The 12,116-nt window shown below is 40.1% G+C and overlaps 1 protein-coding gene and 3 non-coding genes across 5 annotated transcripts in view; 2 read left to right on the top strand and 2 right to left on the bottom strand.

Annotated features, from left to right (window-relative positions):
* The window catches only part of LOC128698752 (L-threonine 3-dehydrogenase-like), a gene marked incomplete at its 3' end in the record, with an annotated part of 60,478 nt that overhangs the window by 46,922 nt on the left and 1,440 nt on the right, over window positions 1–12,116 (bottom strand).
* TRNAM-CAU (transfer RNA methionine (anticodon CAU)) lies at window positions 1,543–1,614 on the top strand. Its single transcript has one exon. It is a non-coding gene; the product is annotated as a tRNA-Met (tRNA).
* On the top strand, window positions 8,426–8,499 carry TRNAN-GUU (transfer RNA asparagine (anticodon GUU)). Its single transcript has one exon. It is a non-coding gene; the product is annotated as a tRNA-Asn (tRNA).
* Window positions 9,208–9,280, bottom strand: TRNAV-CAC (transfer RNA valine (anticodon CAC)). Its single transcript has one exon. It is a non-coding gene; the product is annotated as a tRNA-Val (tRNA).

The raw sequence follows: 12,116 nt of genomic DNA, 5'->3' as shown, positions 1-12,116 counted from the left end.
TCAAATATATTAAATTGCGAGTGTTCTAATACTAAAAAATTTTCTCAGCAATAATTGAACTCCGCCTTTTGTAAAGTTATTCTCACCTCAAGCCAATCAAAACAAAAGGAAGCAATCAAAACCAATGGAAACCAACTAGAGAGAACACACTATGCCTTATTTATATTGCTAAAGATGATAAATATTATTGTTATTCATACTGGCGATGGATAGCTTTACAATGCATTGCTACCTCGTGCTATACAACAGATAATTTGCGTTAAGAAAACGTAACTATGTATCCCTTCCATATTAAACCAAAAAAAAAAAAAAAAATTCGTACTTGCATAGTCATTGCTATAACTTAGATGTAAGATAACTATAAAACAATGTAAGAGACCCTTCAAGGAAGGTACTGTAGTACCTACAGTAGGTGGTCAGGCCTCAAACACTATTATTCAGTAATAAAGAAATAGAACGGATTACCTGTACATGTCAAAACCAGTCCTTAATTAACCTGAACCAGTTCAGGAAGGGCTGAAAGCTTCCTCATGAATGAAGTTACAAAAAAGAAGGAAAGTGATTTCCTGCATAACTCACATTCGTGTACCTATTATAGTGCGATAATATTCTCTAACGTTCATGTAACTAACTCAGTAAACTTAATTCCTATTGCTCCTCTTATTATTGCAACTGATTTTAAGATTAGATTTTTTATTTTTACAAATTACATGGTTGTACAGAGGAATATAACAGTTGAGTGTACATGCCAAAAGCCCCTCTGTATGCTGAACATTTCTGGCAAACTTAAAAATTAACTTAAGAATAGTAAGGCAATAATACATAGTTCATATGGACATTAGATGAGTTAGAGTGAGTACAGGAAAATTTAATATTATATCAGGTGATGCTACGTGGTTTTGTTAAGTCCAGTAGAGACTTTTTACACTATTGAATTAGTTAATAAAGATTACAGTATTACAATGTAATAATTTAAAACAATTTACAGTGTGATGTATTACAGTTTAGTACTATTTAAAATAATGAAATTTGGTATTACAATGGAAGAATTTACATTATGATGTACTGTATTACGTAGTCGAATTACTTGTTTTAATTATTAAGGTTATAATTATGACTGATTTCTACTGCATTTTACGGCTAGTCTTTTAATAATGAGATATCACAAGGACCCCAATGGAAATAAGTCACTTCGTTTGACATTTTATTTGTTATCCTAGATAATTTAAAAAAATGACCCCTGGCTGTCTTCAAGAAGGCGCTCGACAAGCACCTCAAGTCAGTACCTGATCAGCCGGGCTTTGGTTTGTACGTCGGTTTGCGTGCGGCCAACAGTAACAGCTTGGTTGATCAGGCCCTCATCCACCATAAGGCCTGATCACAGGCCGGGCCCCCGGGGGCGTTGACCCCCGAAACCCTCTCCAAGTGTTACTATGTAAGATAATTATAATTAGTTAACTTTGCCCGAAATACACTGTAAATAATAAACTGTCACCTCATTCAAGTTTCAAGATGAAAGTGGTCCAGGAATAACAAACACGAAGCAGAGTGGCGCAGTGGAAGCGTGCTGGGCCCATAACCCAGAGGTCCGTGGATCGAAACCACGCTCTGCTACAACATTTTCTGTTCCTTGAGAGGTGTTAGACCCTGGAGTAGCTATACAGCTCTTGGGGAAATCTAAATTCAATACACGTATCTATTATGTGTATATGACATATATTGCAATAAACGCTTACTTAAGCCGCTATTAGTGGAGCTCCTTCCTTTCAAGACATTTAAAAGGTTTGATACATGTCAAAATTATATCTATTTGTACATGTACAAGGTATACAGGCCTAGCTGACATCAATGACATACTACTGTATACAGCCGCTTGTTGTGCTGAGCATTTCGGTTAAATTATGTCAGTTTTGTCCCAGGATGTGACCCACACGAGTCCACTAACTCCCAGGTACCCATTTTACTAATGGGAATATAGACAACCGATGTAAAGAAATACGCCCAATGTTTCTACCCTCGCTGGGAATCAAACCCAGACATCGCCGTGTGAAGCAAGAGCTTTAGCCACCAGGCCACGGGAACCGTAAGAGAGCTGTTAATTACCCAAGATATCCCACCCCCCTCCAAAAAAAAAAAAAGGTGACGAATTTCGAAAGGAATCCTTATATCTTAGTATTCGTAGCCTAGCTAAAAGTTAGATACTGTAGAAATAACCCTACAACATACAAAATAAATGAAGTGCATGAAAATCAGTTACAATAAAAGGTAAAGTAGGAATAAATTAAAAAGAATAATTTAAGTTAAAATTCAATAGAGAAAATAAGCTTAATATAATAGATACACAAATAGTTACACAAGAAATCACTTCTTTTTCTGTATATTGGGAACCTTTAGCTCTTCCTGACTGACCTTGACAAATTCTGGCAATCCGTTCAGGGTTTATTATTATTATAATCAAGGGGGAAGCGCTAAACCCGGAGGATTATACAGCGCCTGGGGGGGGGGGGATGTGGAAGGCATTCAGGCTTAATTCGGGGAACTGTCATTCGCTGCCTGACCACGGTAGAGTGCGGTTGTGCTCTGCACCCCTCTGCTGTTTCAGGCGAGCTACACCAGTTCGTCAACAGTCATTGAGTAGTGAGGACGTGTGCTGCTCATTTTCCAACATGGCGCTGCATAGCAACAGGCGCATCAACACTGTTTGCGTTGAGTTGACCCGTGGGGCTGTCACGGGAGCCACGATGGATTTGTTACTACCGGCGATTATCCGTGATACCTACGGTATCGCAAATGAAGAGATATGTGGTGTAGCACTTAATGGGACGACACGGATTTTCGTTAAAATGACGTCAGCAAATGTCTACGAAGCAGTGGTGGATAAGTATCAAGAGACCATTATAGCCGTCAATTCAGCTGTATCAGTACGTCTTCATGATGTATCAAGATACTACACATGGGTAAAAATCAAGAATGTGCCTTTTGAAGCGACTGATTTTGTTATAAAAGATGAACTACGTAATTATGGTACGGTTCATATGGCCTCTGCAGGTCGGTGGGCCGCTGGACCTTATGCTGGAAGTTTGGAGGGAACATATTCAGTCAAAATGACCTTACGCCACCCCATACCGTCCTATATTATGCTGCAAGCATTTTGAACTCAAGTATATGTGACATATGCGGGGCAACGTCGTACGTGTCGGCTGTGTGGGTCGTATGACCACATAGCGGCACAGTGTGGTAAGCGTCGTGGGAATCTCCAAATATCGCAACAGCAACAACCGGAAGAAGTCGAGGAAGTTGAGGGACGAGAACAGTCTTATGCTCACCCGTCTCGACAACGGACATCTTGGAGTGAAGAGGTAGAAAAAGCGCAGGAGAATGCTTTGGAGGATGCAAAACAGCGAGAAGAATCACCGTCACTGGACATAAATAAAGTATTGGAAGAGACTCTGCCCACTATGGGGGAAGAGGATGTAGCGGCGTCTTTAGTGAAGGCACTGGATGTTTTGTTAGACGAGTCGATCGTCAACCATGTGGAGGATCCAGGTGCAATTTTGGGATCGGTTGAACATCATGGTGAGGCGACGGATGGAAGCATTGAGTCTAGTGTGTCGCATGGTATGACGGTAAATGTAGCAGAAGTGGAGGTGCATCACGATAGTACTAAAGAAATCCCAATGCAGGTGGAGGGTAGGACGCGAAAGCGAACTGCGACCCCATCAGACTCAGACGACGTGCTTACTCCTGCCCAAAGGCCAGGAAAAAAGTCTTGGGCGGATGTACAGAGGACAGGGAACAGAGAATCCACGAAACAAGGGTTTATCAAGGTGGTTCCCAAAAAAGGGGGGAGGGATAGAGGTGGTGTAAAATGTATAAGTGAAAAGTCTATACCTAGAACGAAAGGAAAACCCCATTAATTGACTTTAAGGTTTTGACAATAAATATTAACGGTTTGAGATCTGAGCGGAAGCGAAAGTGGTTTAATGAATTTTTGGTGCGTCTAGATGTGGATGTGGTATTTATCCAAGAACACAATTACAGAATTGGATATGAGTTAGAAATGGATGGTTATGATGTGTATATGGAATATGCGACGAGGTTAAAAGGAGGCGTCGCCATTCTGGTAAAGGAAAATAGCCCGTTTGTAGTACGCCATAGTGAAAGGGGGGAGGGGAGAGTGATTAGGGTGGATGGTTTATGGGGTAGAGCACACATAAGTTTTGTATGTGTATATGGGCCGGCCGAGGGAGATGTACGACTTAAAACTCATTTTGTACAAGATGTATTAGTATATTATCTACGTAGTTTACCAAATGTAGCGATAATAGGGGGCGACTGGAATTGTGTAATACGACGAAAAGATGTGGAGCCTCGAGGAGCAGGTTGTTGCTTGGGATTCCTGGGAGATTTATTGACGAGTGTGGGTTTAATGGATGTGTGTGGGGGGGTGGCATGGTGGAGCATACTTTTATTAGACGAGATTATGCGGCGAGATTGGATAGAATGTACGTGTCTAGTGCGGTTACAGTGCGGAGAGTGAATGTGATAAATGTGGTTTTTTCGGATCATAGAGGAGTTGTAATGGATGTAGATATTGAGGGTGTGCCTAGAAGGGGTCCATCTTTTTGGAAATTAAATGTAAAGTTATTGAAGAGGGAGGAAAGTCTTTTGTCTTTTGGGCATATGTGGGAACGCCTTGTGGTTGAAGCACCTAGAGATGTGGATTTGGTTAATTGGTGGGAAACGATAGCCAAAAAGCGAATTAAGGAATATTATATTAGTCAAGGAGTGAGATATAGTCAGTTACAATACGGTTTCCAACGATATTTAGAGGGGCAGTTGCGCGACTGCTATGTACAAGCGAATGCTAATTATCCTGTTATAGAAATTGAAAGAATTAAGGAGCAACTACGAAATTTACAAAACGAAAGGTTTGATGGGGAAAGGCTTAAGGGTGGAATCGAAGAGGTTTTGTGGGGAGATCGGCCGTCGGCGTGTGTGTTGAGGAATCAACACAGACGTCGCAAAGCAATGGAGTTAATGGGGTTGAATGTTCAGGTAGGTATGCAGGGGTATAGAGTGAATCAGGAGTTGACGACGACGGAGGGTATGAGTGGGTATATAGATGCATGGGTTAAATTGAAAACGCAAAGTGTTGGAATAAGTGAAATTGCATTGCAGTCAATCGGTAGGTTTGTGCAGTGTGAGCTGGAGGAGCATGATCGTTTGATGTTGGGAGGGCCGATAACGGAGTGTGAGACTTGGGAGGCTTTATCTGGGGCGCAATTGGGTAAGGCGCCAGGAATTGATGGGTTGCCCAGCGACTTTTATCTTCAAAATTGGAACGTTTTAAAGGGGTTTTTGGTACGTTTATTCAATATAATGAAGCGGGATGGGGTTTTAGGGGAACAACAAAGGTTGGCTGTGGTCGTCCTAGTTCCTAAAGGCGAGCCATTAACGGTTAAAGATTATCGTGCAATCTCGTTATTATGTGGTGACTATAAAATTTTTGGAAGGATCTTGGCTAACAGAATAAAAAAAGTCCTGGGCAGAGTGATTGACAAGGGACAATATGGGGTGCCGGGCAGGTCTATGTATGAAGGTCACGGTATGATTAGAAGTTTTATTGAAGAAAGAGTAAGATTAGGAAAGGGGGGGGTATTGGCTATAGATTGGGAGGCGGCATATGATAGTGTGGAACGGGAGACGTTATGGAAGATCATGAGATGGCAGGGGTTTGGTGCGGAAATTATATCATGGGCCAAATTAATGTATCAGGAGGCAACCTTGCGTGTGCAGGTGAATGGGAGGTTGGGAGATCGAATTCAGATGGGAAGGGGTTTGCGTCAAGGTTGTCCCCTTTCACAAATTTTTTTTGCTTGTTTTCAAGATCCCTTTTATAGAGGGATAAGGGTTTTATTGGAAGCAAAGGGGATGGGTAATGTAAGGGATGGGGGAGCGGGCATTGTTGGATATGTCGACGATACGACGATTTTGGTGAGAGAAAACATGGATTTGATTCGGGTAGAAACGTTAGTGAAAGTTTTTGAAAAAGCTACTGGCATGACGATCAACATGGGGAAAACAAAGTATATGAATCTTGGAAAAGGGTCACGTGAGGACGGAATGGTTGCTGAAAGGTGGAAAAGGGTGGACCAAATAAAGATATGTGGGATCGTTTATGTAAATGATTTCAAGTTAGCACAGCAAATAAATTCCGTGCGTATCGTTGACAGTGTTCTGAAGCGCCTCAGTGGTTTAAGAGCTGCTAATTTAAGTTTGCAACAAAGGGTGATTACAACGAATGTGCTATTATATAGTAAACTATGGCATGTTACGGTAATATTTCCGATACTTCGTTGTGAGTTAAAAAGGCTACAAAAAAGTGTTTTTAGATTCATTTGGGGAACAGGGAGCGAATGGTTAAGTAGAGCGGTTGTCACACTCCCGGTTGGCCGTGGAGGGCTGGGTCTTATAGATGTCGAAAAGAGGATAATAAGTATGTATTTAAAACATAGTTATAAGCGGGAGGGAGGGGTGAAAGGAGACGGTCTTCATAGAATACATCAGGATATGCGACGGTGGTGGGGGGGTAGGGAGTTCATGATAGGTGAGGCAATGTTACGGGTATTTATAAACGTGAGGGATCCTTTACATATTAAATTGAGAAATCTTGATAGGGCAGATGGTAAGGCTTTGGTAGCGGCGGTAGAAGGAGTATATCCGATGTATGATTGGCGTAATATTTGGGGGCGTTTAAACAAATTGCGTTTAAAACCTAAAGTCAGAGAAGTTATGTATAGATTTTTACATGGAATATTGCCGTCAGGAATGGTTTTATTCTATAAGAGAATACGAGAGGATGGGGAATGCAAGGATTGTGGAGGATTGGCGACTATTTATCATACGGTGTATTTTTGCGATTGTATTGAACTTATAAGGGTTTGGATGGGTAAGGTTTTAAGGTTAGTGGGGGGAGGGGGTTTGCAGGTCTTGAGGGTTTTAAGTTTAGATATAACTGGGGTGAATAAAAGGGTTGAGAATGCGATTGGGTATATGATTACGGATTATATATACATGATGTGGGCTATGAGGGAGGCGGACGTGCGTGCAAGAATTAATGCGTTGGCAGCAACTTTTTATAGGACACAGTGTAGGAATAAAGGGGTGTATGGAGGGAGATGGGAGAGAGATTTTAGTGAGGGTTATCGAAATTTCACATTAAGGGATTTATGGGATTTGCAAAATGGGTAAGGGGACACAACGGGCTATTTTCCTAGACTTGGGTGTGAGCATGGAGTGCTGTTTATAAGGATGTATAATTGAGTTTTGATATCTATGGGCAATATGGTTATTGCCCCGAGGGTTTCAGGAACTAAAAAGTTATCATTTAGAAATGTGTTGTACTACGATTGCATATTATCATTTATCATGCATAAATCATTTCAAGGACTTTATGATGAAAATTTTCAATGACTCAAATATGTTATAGGTGTCTTTAATGATTTTGATTCAAGTGTAATGTTTATAAAAAAAAAAAAAGTTTTTCCTAGCATAAGCTACTGGTTCTTATTTTGTTATATTTTATGCTGTGTTACAGTGTGCTTTTCAGTAATATTATATTACATGTAACTACTTGCATCATTTTTTCTTAGTTCCGCTGAGATGTAAAATTTCACATCGTAGTTTTGTTTTGTTATATTGGATGTTTTTATTGTGACTTTTAGTATTATCCCGTTTCCTTCTTTGTATCCTAAATACCTATGTATGTTAAGATCTTGTGATAATCGCCTAAATTAATGTTTGAGTATCGTGGTGCTCTGTTAAGCACCTGAGATCTTAGATTTAGTCTCTCATACGTGTGTGTTGACAGGCAGAAACCTCACCTATGTGTGCTTGTGTATGTGTGTCATTGTGCGTGTTTAGTTTTTTTTTATATCTCTTCTTTTATTGTACAATCTTTATAATTTCCAGTGTTTGATGTTTTGTATAAGTAACCTTGTTAGAGATGTTCTTTAACAAATAAAACAATATCACTGTAACGTATAGTGTTGAGTGTGAGTGTATATTCACTGTAATATACGGTGTGTTGTGTGTGAGAGTGTATTACCATTGTAATATACAGTGTGTTGGGTGTGTGTGTATTACCACTGTGCAGTATGGTATCAATATTAGGTTTCGGGTTAAGTGAAATTCTAGTGCAGTAAGCTTTTGTCGTGTATCTTTTAATATATTTCTGCTATTTGTATCGCACTGTTTTAAATAAAATATAAAAAAAAAAAAAAAAAAAATTCGGGGAACTGGAGCACAGATCCAATTCCCTAAATCAAGAGCCCCTCACCATCAAGGAACCTTCCTTAAGGGGGTTCAGGGTTTGAGACTTGAGCGCTCGCTGTTCATATTACGAAGTAAACGTACTACGACAGCCTCCGTGGCACAATTGGTTAGCGCGTTCGGCTGTTAACCGAAAGGTTGGTGGTTCGAGCCCACCCGGGGGCGCTAGTTTTATTCTTGCTAACTGTCGGTATTTTTAACGACTATTATTATTATAATCAAAATGAAGCGCTAAGCCACAAGGTCTATACAGCTTTTAACGACTATTAACTCATATATAAACTCATTAATTTGTGAAAAAAAAAAAAAAGTAGAAGTCTTAGTTTTGGCTAGGAAAATAGTCATATGAAAAACAAAAGGACATTTCTGGTGATGGCCCAGAATCAACAATATTTTAATTAATTTAACTTAACGTAAACTAATAATAGCTTGCACTACCAGCCTAGTCGATCAGGACATAATCCACCGGGAAGCCTAGTCTGGGGCAGGGTCGCCGAAGTATTAACTCCCGAAACAGCTTTCAAATAAACTTATCTAATCTAACTTAAACCAGCCTAGCATTGCCTAATTTAACTGACCTAACAATATAATCTAACATCATGTAATAGTATTGTACCGGAAATAAGTCACCGACTATTTTGGGTTATCCTAGGTAATCTACACATGCTGCTATGTATGATAATTTATGTAACTATTTATGTGTACCGGTACTGGAATAAAAACTTACTTCAGTAATATTGTTGTCATGTAAATGTGTTTTGTGCCACTGTTTAAAATGACCAGTTAGACATCGTATAAACAAATATTTAATATACTGCATTATTTTAGTGTAAATAAATTTATCTGTGGCTCTTAATAATTAAAAAAAAAAACTGTTTCCGCCCGGGATCGAACCGGGGACCTTGCGCGTGTGAGGCGCACGTGATAACCACTACACTACGGAAACTCTTCCTAATATCTCTCACAATAAAATGCATAATCAGTGTATTATAATAACGATGTTACGTAGACGTGTCATTAAATTAATAGTACTTTTTCACCAACTGAAACTTGAAAATATTTAAAGGAACGAGGCGGATAAATCTGATTAAATTATGCATGAACCCCAGTTAAAGAGGAGATGGAGCATATACAAATTCCTTAAATAATTTCTGGGGCATCTTGGTCCAACCTTCGATACGCCTGGAGAGAAACTGACAGAGATGAAGTTTTTCGGAAATTGACATTAAGTAATACATAATTCAACTTTAGCATTATTTATAGGGGACCTCCTATTGGACAAATTAGACGACACTCCCCCCCCCCTCGCAAAAAAAAGGTCTCCCGGGAATGTTAAATCCGAGCTAAGAATACATGTTTTTTTAGATTTTGCCACCGAAGTGGCTAGTTTATTATGCACCCCACATCCATCCTGTGGACGGTAGCACAAGAGCATATGGATACACAAGAGGCCTAGGAACTAGGCCCCAAAAAGGTTAACAGGTGTACATATGGATTTATATCTACAGTTCACTTATCTGTTACAAGCAAATTTAGGAAATTTGCTTAGTATATCTGGTATCTAAGTAAGAATACATGAATGTTACTAAACCCTGCTTTCCAAAACTGAATACCATAACTCCTTGTCCTCTTACATCAATATCCTGGCTACTTGAAGTGGATATAATCTTATCCACTTTATGTAATTTACCCATGGTATTAACAGGCAACATTTTCGTTATTTAGAGACACGAATACCGGTACCAATAAAGGCTGTTAAATATTTTTTTACTTAAATTTTGAAAGTGGGTCTGCCGTCTAAAATTATGGTATAACCCTTTACAAATTTACTTCCTCTGGGGAAGAAAAAAATAGTTTGCTTTAATATGTACAGGCCTGATCACAGACAGGGAGGCCTGGTCACAGACCGGGCCGCGGGGGCGTTGACCCCCGGAACTCTCTCCAGGTAAACTCCAGGTAAACACTCTGTCCTCGCTTCCATCATAAAACATTTTTTGTTAGGTGACAGGTGGTGGTGATGGTCAAGAAATTGTGGCGAGGGAACATTAGAATTAGGTTAATGTATACAACGAGTTTTAAAAATTATCTTCCAGATCCCTACTTACTTTCCAGCAGTACTTTATGATCCTCCTTAACTTCATTTTTATAAGATACTAAATTCATGAAAAGTACATCCTGCTGCTGCACTAGGTAAATAATGTCTCAGCTTCTGAGACTCCATTCAGCGAATCAGCTGAATAACTAAGTCTTACTTCCTCAGTGTTTACCCAGAATTTTCTCAAATTTTTCAAGTCTCGTCTGGATTAATTGCCATTTTATATAAATTGTAAGAGTTTGCTCTTTATTAAGGGCACCTTTAAATATCTCCTTAAATTTTTACTTAAATGCTTCCCAACATAACACCTGGATAACAAGGAAACAAAATGATATCCAGAATTATCAATACAGGCATTAAATGCTGCGGAAATTTTGTTGAAATCATCTGGAATGTTTCTTAACTCCACCTTATGGAGCCAGACTTCAATATGTCTGTTCCTGGTGAAGGTATCTGGTGGAACGGTGTCTAGGTTAATCAGTCACATTTTTATTAAGTGACATTAAGAGTCAAAGTTTGAGTTCACAACTTGTTGTTGATTAATTATTTATCCAAGTGCAATTATGGGTGAAAATACTGACTTAACTCTTGGAGAAGGGACAGGCGATGAAACACGTGGAAGTGTAAAGGAAGTTTACACTTCATCAGTAACCCCCACCTGAAGTCTACCTGAAAGGTGTTACGGGGTCAACGTCCCCGGGGCCCGGTCCACGAACAGGCCTCACGGTAGATCGGGGCCTGATCAACCGGCTTGTTACCGCTGGCCGGATGCAACCCAACATATGAGCCACAGCCTGGCTGGTCAGATACTAAGTATCTGTCGGGCTCCCTCTCTAAAACATCCATGGATCTATTGGTAATACCCCTTATGTATGCTGGGAGGCGGTTGAGCAGTCTTGGGCCCCTGACACTTATTGTGTTATCTCTTAGTGTACTCATGGCGCCCCTGATTTTCACTGAGGGGATGTTGCACCACCTGCCAAGTCGTTTACTGTCGTAGGGAGTGAATTGTGTGTACAGATTCGGAACTAGTCCCTCTAGGATTTTCCAGGTGTAAATTACAATGTATCTTTTTCGTCTGTGTTCCAAGCAGTACAGGACATGGGACTTCAAACGGCCCCAGTAACACACACACACACACACACACACGCATATACTACAGGCCTAGTGTCTAATCGACATGTGCCTAGGACAAAATGGTAACTAACACACACACAGATTCATTGGTGTCCCTGTTTGCAGACGTGAAACTAATGCGAGGAGTTCACGTGGATGAGGATCAGGTAGGAGTACAAAGATATCTGGACAGGCTGCAAACCTGGTCCATCTACTGGCTCCTGGAGCTTAACCCTACCAAGTGTAAAATCATGAAGATTGGGGAAGGTAAAAAAAAAAAAAAAAAACGAAGACAGTACAGGCTAGGGGGTCAAAGACTGCAAACCTCACTCAATGAAAAGGATCTTGGAATAAGTATAATACCGAGCACATCTCATGAGGCGCACATCAACCAAATTACTGCTTCAGAAAATGGGTGCCTGGCAAACCTAAGAACAGCATTTCGACACCTTAGGAAGGAAACGTTCAAGACTCTGTACACCATGTACGTCAGGTCCACATTGGAATATGTAGCACCAGTGTGGAACTTACACATGTTCAATTATTATTATTACAATCAAGGGGGAAGCGC

Source organism: Cherax quadricarinatus, chromosome 59 (genome assembly GCF_038502225.1).
Source record: "Cherax quadricarinatus isolate ZL_2023a chromosome 59, ASM3850222v1, whole genome shotgun sequence".
Classification (NCBI taxonomy): Eukaryota; Metazoa; Arthropoda; class Malacostraca; order Decapoda; family Parastacidae; genus Cherax; species Cherax quadricarinatus.
Note: the sequence above shows the minus strand (reverse complement) of the source record. Positions and strands in the feature narration are given on the sequence as shown.